At 43.3% G+C, this 10,265-nt stretch overlaps 1 long non-coding RNA gene across 2 annotated transcripts in view; it reads left to right on the plus strand.

Moving 5' to 3' along the window:
* The window catches only part of LOC109374106 (uncharacterized), a 140,050-nt gene that overhangs the window by 96,752 nt on the left and 33,033 nt on the right, over window positions 1-10,265 (plus strand). For both annotated transcript variants that reach the window (XR_002122341.1, XR_002122340.1), the window contains exon 4: window positions 9,583-10,045. This is a non-coding gene — a long non-coding RNA (uncharacterized LOC109374106). The remainder of the gene's footprint in view (window positions 1-9,582; window positions 10,046-10,265) is intronic.

A 10,265-nucleotide genomic window follows, 5' to 3' on the forward strand; every position in this document is an offset into this window, starting at 1 on the left:
GAAAGAAAGAAAGAAAGAAAGAAAGAAAGAAAGAAAGAAAGAAAGAAAGAAAGAAAGAAAGAAAGAAAGAAAAAGAAAGAATAAGTGGGTGGAGAGCTGAAGCTCATGGTTTAGTGACTGGGATGGAAGGCGGGTCAGAGCCATGTGCGCATGCCCAGGCCTGCACGTACAGTGTTCAGTTGCTGGCTCCGGCTGTGCTTTCCGCAAGGCACCAGTAGCCTTCTTTTTTCTCTGTGTGCTGTTATAAAACCAGAAAGTGCAGATGGTGAGGCACTAGCTCTCTCTCATGATATATTCTTAAAGCTGAACTAATAACTGTGCATGGCTGCCACCCAAATTACAAACAGTTTTGGGGAAGCTGAAACTCAAGGTCTTCAGGACAGAGAAATGTGCTGGACTCAGCCCTTTTAATATAGTCATTTGGGTTGACCTTCAGATGGGCAATCTCATCTAGCATGGCCCATTTGCTTATTCTTCAGTGTAAAGTTTTAGGCCTAGAAAAAACAATCCTTTGTGTCTGTGAGGTATCTTGTCTTCGCCAAGCTTCCTTGCCTTCCCCGTTAATCATTCTGTAATTCCCCAGAGTATGTTAGCCCAGCCGGCTGTCCTTGTTTCCACCCAAAAAACTGGAGCTTTACTTATCTCCAAGGCTGGCATTTCTATTTCCAGTCTGGTAAGTGCGGAACCAACAGATGGCCCCGCTGGCGGAGGAATCATGTGTTTTCAAGGCCTTTGAGAATCGGGTGACACCCAGCAGCCCAAACAGAAGGGTTGTTACAATTCTCCAGAGCCTACCATGTGTGCCCGGTGTGAGCCCACCACTTCTCCCCATCAGCTTCACAAGGCCATCATTGCAGGTATTGGCCTTGACTTGTTCAAAATTAGAGTGTCCGTTTGAGAAAAATTTGTACCCCATTCTGTCCTATATGCTATCGTTACCCTGTCAGAAGGTGTAGTAGATTTCCTTTTGAACATGACTCATTATTAGGCAGATTTGGGAGAAACTTCAGGTCAAACAATGTCCCCCTCCCCCTTTTTTTATCACTCAGCCCAACTGCTTTTTAAAGAAATGGGGTAAAACTCCTAAAACATAGAATTTACCATGTCAATCACTAAAACATATATAGACTTCCAGTACAACCACAGTATTATGCAACATCACTACTCTGTAATTGCAGAACATACCCAGCTGGCTCTCAGAGTCCTTCGCACACCGTGGATTATGCTGTTTTTCTATGGATGGTGTTGAAACTGTGTGTGTGGGGGGGTGGGGGGCACCCCAGCTTCAACTAACACAAGATCGGCTCCTTTGTTCGGTAGTTTGGTAAGGCAACTCCACCAGATATCCACCTGCATGGAGGGCAGAAGTTTCCTGGGGAAGAACCCAGCTAACTGAAGTGAGAGTTGGGGGACGAGCTGGTCACAGAATCATGGGAGGTGCGAGTTTGCATAGAGGGAGGTGGGGGTGCTGCTGGAGCACTGCGTGGCACTGGCCATCCTTGTTGGTCTCTCCATGGCCCCAGGGACTCCCATGAGTCCTTCCTCAATAGGGAGAAGGCAGAGGGCAGGGAAAGGAGGAGGAGGCTCCAAGGAAACACTGAGTGTGCTTTCACTGGAGGCCTGGGCCAACGGCAGGCCTGTGGAGTCCACCAGGAGCAGACACAAGAGACCTAGAGGGAAACGGGTTGTCCCTGGTAGACTCTTCTGAGGCACTTGAAGCAGAAGCAGAGAAACTGAGCCCTGGGCACCAAGTGACAACTGAGCAGCCTTGTGGACAAGTGCACCGAGACTCCAGTCTCCTTGGAAGTGGCACCCCTCCACAGATAAGGAGCTCCTCTATGGGAGGCCAACCTCCAACTGCATTTTGCTGCTGTTGTTCTTGGAGGCTACAGTGGCCCACAGTAGGGACCAACAGATGATAGAGGAGCAAGTGTTTGAAGGCGTGAAGATCTTAGCAAGTTTCAGAGGTAAAGTGATGAGTGGGTCTTTCTCTTCTTCCTTTTATGACAGTGTGTATTGGTGGAGGGAGAGGGAGCAGGTTATAGATAATGTGGCAGACAGAACACAGCAGCACGCCAGAGGTTACATAAACTCCTTGGCGTACGGGGCAGGCTGCAGAATTCTTTTTGATATCTCATTTGGACAGGAACACAGAGAAGGTTAACTTCATATATATGCACCTGGATTAGGGTCCTATAAGGGTTTTATTTGCTGAGGCCATGAGCCTCTGGGCACACAATGTATCGGTTCCCCGCTGGCTATGATTAGGGAGGCCATGTGTGATGGTTAAGCTCACCAGTCAGACCCCCTATGTTCTGTTTCCTGCTCGGCCTCTACCAGTTTTGTAACTTAGGCAAATTGCTTAACCTTTCTGTGCCTCAGTTTACTCAAGTTCTGTAAAATGGAGATTTATGAGAGTTGTGAAGATTTAAAAAGTTACTAGATGTAAAGTGTTTAGACATGTGAGACACTTAAGCATAAGAGCTAGCTATTATTATTACTATTATTATCCATTGTGGCTACCATAAACCCAGGCAGGCCAGCAAAAGGGAAAAAGTGGGGCAAGGGCAGGGAAGACTTACTAGGTCCTGGGATCCTGACTAAGGATCCAGGGATGGAAAAGGAGGAACCGTAATCAGTGACCTTAGTCATTGCTCTTGTTTCTGAAGCTAGATTTTCAGGGCTCCTGAGTCCAGCTCAGGGTGAAGAGAAGTACAGGGTACAGCCTAGGAAAGAGTGGTAAGAAGGAGATCCCTTAGGGTCAGAGACTCTTGTATGAACTGGAAGAAGCAGTGTCCAGCTCTGGGGAGGGGGTGCTTTCTCCCCCACTCAGAACTGCCACAATGCATAGCCCCGGCCTTGGTCCTCCAGTGTCAGGAGTGACAAGAAGTGCCGTGAGGGGTGGAAGGAATGGCAGGGAGTCAGTTGGCTGCCACACGATGCGGGAGAAGGGCAGGTTTCATCAGCCAGCAGAGGACAGCAGTCGCTTCAGAGGGAGATGGGGAAACTGGGATACTGTAGAGGGAGCAATGGAGGTGGAGCTTAACAGTTTTCCTTGTTGGGAATGCTAGGAGGCAAAGACTATTGGTGGTGATGTAATCTAAATAGCTTGATTTTATTTCTCAGGCTGGTGAAACTGTGAGAAACCCAAATTGCTATGCTATTCAGCAGGGTTCCTTAAGTTCCCCTGTGACAAGAGCTGGGGCAGAGCTAACATTGTGAATAGCAGGTAAGGCCTGGGCCAGTGATGGAGCACTGGGATCAGGTGCCTTTCCCTCCCTTGTACCAGAGGCAGGTGATGGCATTGTTTGTGTTTTTCCCAGACATTCCCAACCAACCCTCTCGACTATCACTTGTAAAGGACTCCCAAACAGACCCCTGAGATTTTCTGAAGAGTCCAGATTATTTTATAGTACCATGTACATGCTAAACGAATTTGACCCATTACTTATCATAAATGTAAGAGAGAACTTCCTTCAGCGGGAACAATTACAGCAAAACACGAATGATAATTTACTCTGTGCATCTGAGTGCTCACAGAAAGCTTTGATCAATTTGAAAGGTGCTACTTAAACACATGCAAAGAGTAGAGAAATAGCATTATTATTAATCTGATAAATTATTTAAGAAGCCAGTACTCATTAACTACCACTTTGATGATTTCCAGTTTCATGTTTGTTGATTTGAAAAGCAGTTTCCTGATTGAAAGCTTAATTTTGAAAAAATGCAAAAATATTATGTCTTCCAATTATGATTAGGAGGATGAGCTCAAATGTTGTCCTTTCTGTGTACCCCTGCTCTCTTCCCACTGCAATCCAAGATGGCGCAGATACAATGTCACTTTTCTGAGATGGAGGTTGTCTTTACCTAGGCTGGGTTTGTAACTGCCAAGCTGATACTCTACAAAACTAAGTAAAGATCATTTCCTGGTACTCCCTTTTGAGGGACTTGTCCCTCTGGGCTGTAGACTGCATGTTTGTGTCCCTCCAATATTCATAGGTGAAAGCCTTAATCTTAACATGTTGGGAGGTGGACCTTTGGAAGGTGGTTAGGTTTGTATAAGGTCATGAGGGTGGCCCCACCTGATGGAATTAGCGCTCTTATAAGAAGAGGAAGAGACTAGAGCCCTGTCTGCTCTTACCATGTAAGGACCCAGCAAGAAGGTGGATGTCTACAAGCCAGAAATCGGGTTCTCACCAGATACTGGGCCTGCCAGCACTTTGGTTTTGGACAGTCAGCCTCCCAAACCGTGAAAAATAAATGTCTGTTTTTTAAGCCACCTTAGTTTGTGGTATTTTGTTATAGCAGCTCGAGTTGACTAACACTCTGTCAGAAACCTTTCTCTACCCTGAAGTCTGGAGGGGAGATTGATAAGATCAAGGTCTGTACCACTTCTGAGCACATCTCTTGCCAGAAGCTCAGAGAACTTCACATACTTTGAAGGTCTGACTGTGAGTTACACGGTGCCCCACCTATTCCCCACAGCATTTTTCTTTCTGTTCCAGCATGCCTCATTGGAAGCAGTACGTGGGGAGGGGGGGATGAGGGTGGTGGTGGTGGGTGGTGGTAATCGACTGTTTTGTTGAATTCACCAGCCAAAGGTGCCTATAGATCCCAAAGCAAAGGAAAACCTTGCAGTCACTTTTGAGGGTAAGGGTCATGTGTGTGTCCCTTGTTTCAGAGATGATGCCATGCTCTGTCTAAGCTGACTTGAAATCTTTCCTGATGCACATATAACTTCTGGAAACACTAAATCACAATTTGATAACACCACTAGCAGGTTTTAGAGCTGTTTGTGTCTTGGCGAAGATTTTTTATGTTGTATTTATACCTCAAGGCATTTATTATGAATGATGTTGTTAAGTTAAAAAAAATAAAAGCATAAATAGTGCCTTCTGGATGGGCTGTATATGACTATGCTGTTTTCTGACACCATTATTTTCCTACCTTCCAGTACTTAATGAAATTCACAGCTCTTTTATAAGACTGTGCTTGGGTTAAGCCTTTGTGACTGTTTGGAGTATCTGTATGCAAAAGCCATGAGCTTAAATATATAAAATGTATACATATTTAAAATAATGCGAAATTTTAAAAAATGGTTAACTTGAACCTTAAAATTTCAATTCTGCGTGATGCTTCAAAATTCATTAGAGCGTTTCATGACCTGTTTCATCGATCTTCTTTCAGCCGCTCTCTTGCTCCCCCCAGTATTCTAGGCTACTCTTGTTACCAGAGAATATTCCTATTTTCCCGTATCCCATCCTTCTGCTCATGCGGACTCCTCTTGCCTAGGAACCTTCAACGCTCTCTTACTTATGGATCCCAATTCAAGTTAGACTGTAGAAAATAATAAAGGGAGCCACTTTAAAATGGAGGCGGAGCTGTCATGCCAGAAAAACCACCTTGTATGTCTTAGGTCTCAAACCTTGGAATGTTAAAAACAGGGTAAAATGACCTTTGGATTGGGCCTAAAGCAACCTGTGTACCAAAAAACTGTTTGCAAAGATAACAAGAAAACAGATATTATGACTGCTGGATTGATGGCTACCAAGCCAAAAACTCAAAGCATTGTTTAGAATTAACATCACTCTGTTACGTTACCTGCACCAATAGAAATGTCTTCCTTCTACTGATGTAATTATTCCCCTTCCCTTTCTCATAAATACCCATGGCCTTTGTCTCTTAATCAGACCATTATTTGGGTTTCTGCCTGAATCAATGCTTCCCAAATAGCCATTTTTATTGAGGTCAAATAAATGCTTGTTGCCTTTCATTTTGAATGGCCTTTTAAAAATTTTTTAGGTTAACAAGACTAAAGGTTCTAGATTATTACCAATTCCTCAACTGACTTATTTCTTCCTTCTTTGTGCTTAGGTTCAGCTGACAGCTTTATATATAATAAAAATGCAAATGAATCATGTCACTTCCATGTTAAGAAAGCTCCGTCTGTTGACTCTCAGTTGCCTGTGGTAGGTAGCTCACCGTCCCAGGCTCCATTCACCTTGAATAGAGATGGAGAAATAATAGCACATTAAAAACCAAATCTTGACAGTGCTGAGGTGAGTGTCCCCTGTACCCACAGAGAGCACCAGCCCCTCATGTCGCTCTCTCTATCCCAAGAACCTGAGGGAATTCCAGGGAGGCTCTCAAATAGCTAAGGCAACCAAAAATGCCTGTTACTATTTCCTTTAATAACAACACAGTGTACTTTCATCTCTTTTAAATTCCTTTAACATTATATCATGTACTCAGTTTTTAAAAATTCCTGGACTATGTGGATGAGATCTTATTTATCCTGCATTTCTCACCCAACCTGGCATGGTGTCTTCATATATGATAGGTACATGGTAAACATTTGAGATTTTAAATAGTATACAGATTCCTTGGCTTGTGTTTCTTTAGGAAGTGAAAATAATATATTTTAATCTCTCAGAGAAAATAAAAGATGCTTCATCATGGTAACTTTGATAGGAGGACATTAAAATAACAAAACAATCAGAAAGTTGAGAATTGCATTGTAGGTAGAACATAAGATGTAAAAACATAGCTGCACATATTGAAAGACAAGGAGCAATAACCACAACAATAATACTCATTTGAGAGCAAAGTTTCTCATTAGATGAAAGAGTAATGGTTTCTGAGCAAGAAGAAAGTGTTCTCTTCCCTTAATAAATCAACTCACACATTTATTGAGAAGTTATAGCATGTTAGCCAATGTGTTGATTCTTCAGAGGAATACCAAGAAGAATAAATTATAATGCCAGAAACAACATTATTTTTTTATACAAATTGAGAAGATAAAATTGATTAATTCATCTTTTCCTCCATCTATCCATTTATCCATCTATCTTGGTCCATTTGGGCAACTATAACAAAATACCATAGACTGGAGCTTTTAACAACAAATTTATTTCTCACAGTTCTGGAGGCTGAAAATCCAAGGTCAGGTGCCAGCGTGGTCGAGTTGTGATGAGAGCCTGCTTCCTGGTTCATAGACGGCTGTCCTCTCCCTGTGTCATCACCTGGTGCAAGGGGAGAAGGAGCTCTCTGGGGTCTCTTTCATCAGGGCCTAATCCCACTCATGAGGGCTCCACCCTCATGACCTGATCAACTCCCAAGGCCCCACCCCCTAATACGATAACCCTAAGGGTTCGATTTCAACATATGAATTTTGGGGGAACACAAATATTCAATCTATAGCACCATCTCTCCCAACCCTCCTTCCTTCTTTCCCTCTCTCCCTCCCTTCCTCCCTCCATCCCCCACTCCTCCTGCCTTAGTCTAAAACATATTTTTGTGTCATTATGTTTTGATTCTCAGTTGTCTTATTAGGATGTTTGACTGTAGGACTATTCAGTTCCTCGGGGAATGCCACTCCTACCATTGGGATGTGTTTTGATCCTGTGGCCTCAGCAAGACAATTAATCACATCAGGATAATATAGACCAACTTCAGCATGGATTTAAAGTATTTTAACTCCAAACACCCCTCTCATGTTAGTTGTTATACTTACCTAAGTTATAGTTCTTAATTTTACACTCCCACAATATATATTATATATATAATATATATTATATTATATATATTATTTATATATATATATTATATATATATATATATATCATCAGTGACTATTTAGATTTTTCTGAGTTTTGACAGGATTAGGTAGGACCCAAAAAATAGCACTTGTATCCCCTGAGAGTCAGCAGATAGAGATCAAAACTTTATGGCATTCATTACAGACAAAGCCAATGTTAGAGAAAGTACATGAACACAGGAAGTTCTGAGATGCCCATCTGCCCGCCAGTCCTGTGACCATCACAGGCCTCTCCATGTGGGGCCTCCCTGAATCATTTTGGCAGGAGGACCAGAGAGCCTGGGGCAGATGACTCTGGGAAGGCAGGAGCAGGGAGATTTGGCTGTACATGAGCTGTCTCACTTTTCAAGGCACCAAGTCAGATATATCACATGAGGAAAGTGATTGAGGACATGGAGAGAGGCCTGGAGTTTTATCCACGTGGATGGGGGTGAACCACCTCCCAGTTCCCCTGGGTATGAGGTTCCTCAGGATACAGAACTTGAGTTCGAAAACCAGGACAGCCTGGGCAAACCAGGAGAGGTTTGTCACCCTGGTTGTGATGCTCTCTCCACGTGCAGGGTGACACCAGGGTTGGCAGAGCATGTACGTGTCCAAATTTCCCCTATATTTTAATTCTCTAACACAAGGGTTCTCAAACTTTAACTGCATCTGTGTCCATGGGCAGGTTTGTGAAAATACTGCCAGTTGGGCCCACCCAGAGTGTCTATCTGATTGAATGGTCTGGGGTGAGATCTGGGAATCTGCATTTTTTTTTTTTTGCAAGGGGATTGGGGGGTGCAGGGTCTGCATTTCTAACAGGTTTCTGGGTATGCTGCTGCTGTTGGCCTGGAGCACACTCTGAGGATCACTACTATAACACAGCGAGAGGTAACATTAATCCTACCTCTATGCCCATTAAGGCAGGACTATCAGAAGCTCTACAGGGCAGTTCCCCATCTTCATGAAGCTCATCCCCAACTCTTGCTCATTGTTTCTCCTTCTTGACCTACAATTTTATGCTCTAGAAGCATCAGCAGAGTTAAGTAATTAAATTTATGAGTATCCTGTAACACGACTAGAAATTCACTCTTGATTTTATGTCCTGTCTCTAATTAGGATGTCAAAATTTCTGGAATGTGAATAAATAACAACAGTGATTTTCCAATAATAGTATATGGTCAAAGATATTCCAATAATAAAATTCCAAAATCAGAGATGGTTTATATTTTAAATATAAGTTAACAAATTCCCAGGGAGAATGAATGAAATCACCTTGCGATTCAAGTTACAAAGTTCAAACTCAAATTCTTTTTTCCTTGTGAGTTCAAAGTCCGAAGGCATCAAAGTGAAAATGCATCACTCTTAATTTCTTATTCAGTTTCATCTTAAGCAAGGGGTCTGGGATGCCTGTAAAGTAAGGTCCAGGGTTGTTTGAGCAGTCCCTGCCTGGACTGCTTCTCAGGGCTGCCTGCAGGGCCTTCAGGTTGATTAGTTAAACCCCAAGGCTCTGATTTTTCACTTTTGAGAAGGTCAAAGAGACACTGGGACTCAGAAAGCACGGCACTAGCCTTGTTCACATCTACAGAAAAGGAACCAATTTCTATCCTGTCTCAGTCTATTCAGGCTGCTACAACAAATACCACAGACTAGGTGACTCTTAACAACGGAAATTTATTTCTCATAGTTCTGGAGGCTTGAAGTCCATGATCAAGGCACCAGCATGATGTGGTGAGGACTGTCTTCCTGGCTGCAGTCTGTGACTTCTCCCTGTGTGCTCACCTGGTGGCAGAGGGGCTAGGGAGCTATGTGAGGTCTCTGATAAAAGCACTGATCCCATCCATAAGGGCTCCACCTTCACAACCTAACCACCTCCCAAAGGCCCTAGCTCTTAACGCTATCACATTGGGCATTAGAACTTCAACATATGAATTTTGGGGAGACACAAACATTCAGACCATAGCACATTTTCTAAGTTGTTAATTCAGGTAAAATTATGTTCCTAGGTTTGCAAAGACCACAGCAGAGACTGAGTGATATCTGAGTGAGAGAGGCATCTTGCTCCCAGCGTCACCAGATTGCAGACTCTCTACTCCGGGTGCTCAGAGCCCATGGTCCAGGGCATGCAAACTGTGCGGTGCACACAGGAAATTAGGGACCCGCACCTTGGCTTAAAGCTCTGCTCTTACTTGCTTAAAATTCTTCATGATTCATAAACAAAAGGACTGAATTTTATTTTGCACTGGGCTACAGAAATTATGTAGTCTGTCTTTAAACTCAGACTCAGTTGGGAGAGCTCTCCCACGGTGAGCTTAACTATCGCGCTCTACTGACTAGGTCAAAGAGAAACATCTTGCTGGACAAATCGTGTGCTCTCTGAGAAAGAACAATGTTTGAGACATTGCTCCCATCGTGCAAAGCTGAGAAGTTTGCAGTCGAGTCAGCCTGGGTCACCTGGTTTTACTTGAGGTAAGTTTCCTTACTCTCCTTTTCATTTCCCCCTCATGGCCTAAGATCCTGTGGAAATAAACCAAATGTAAAAAGCAAAATTTATTTATTCAAAGCTGGTTCCAGCAAAGGCTACAGTTACCATCACTTGGTTTAGGCAGAGAGTGGGAAAACTTCATAATTTTAAAAATTGGAAGGCTGAGCTGGCCGAGTGGCGCATTAGTTAAGAGCTGGCTTGGGA

The sequence above is a fragment of the Hipposideros armiger genome, unplaced genomic scaffold, assembly GCF_001890085.2.
Source record: "Hipposideros armiger isolate ML-2016 unplaced genomic scaffold, ASM189008v1 scaffold_788, whole genome shotgun sequence".
NCBI classification, from domain to species: domain Eukaryota; kingdom Metazoa; phylum Chordata; class Mammalia; order Chiroptera; family Hipposideridae; genus Hipposideros; species Hipposideros armiger.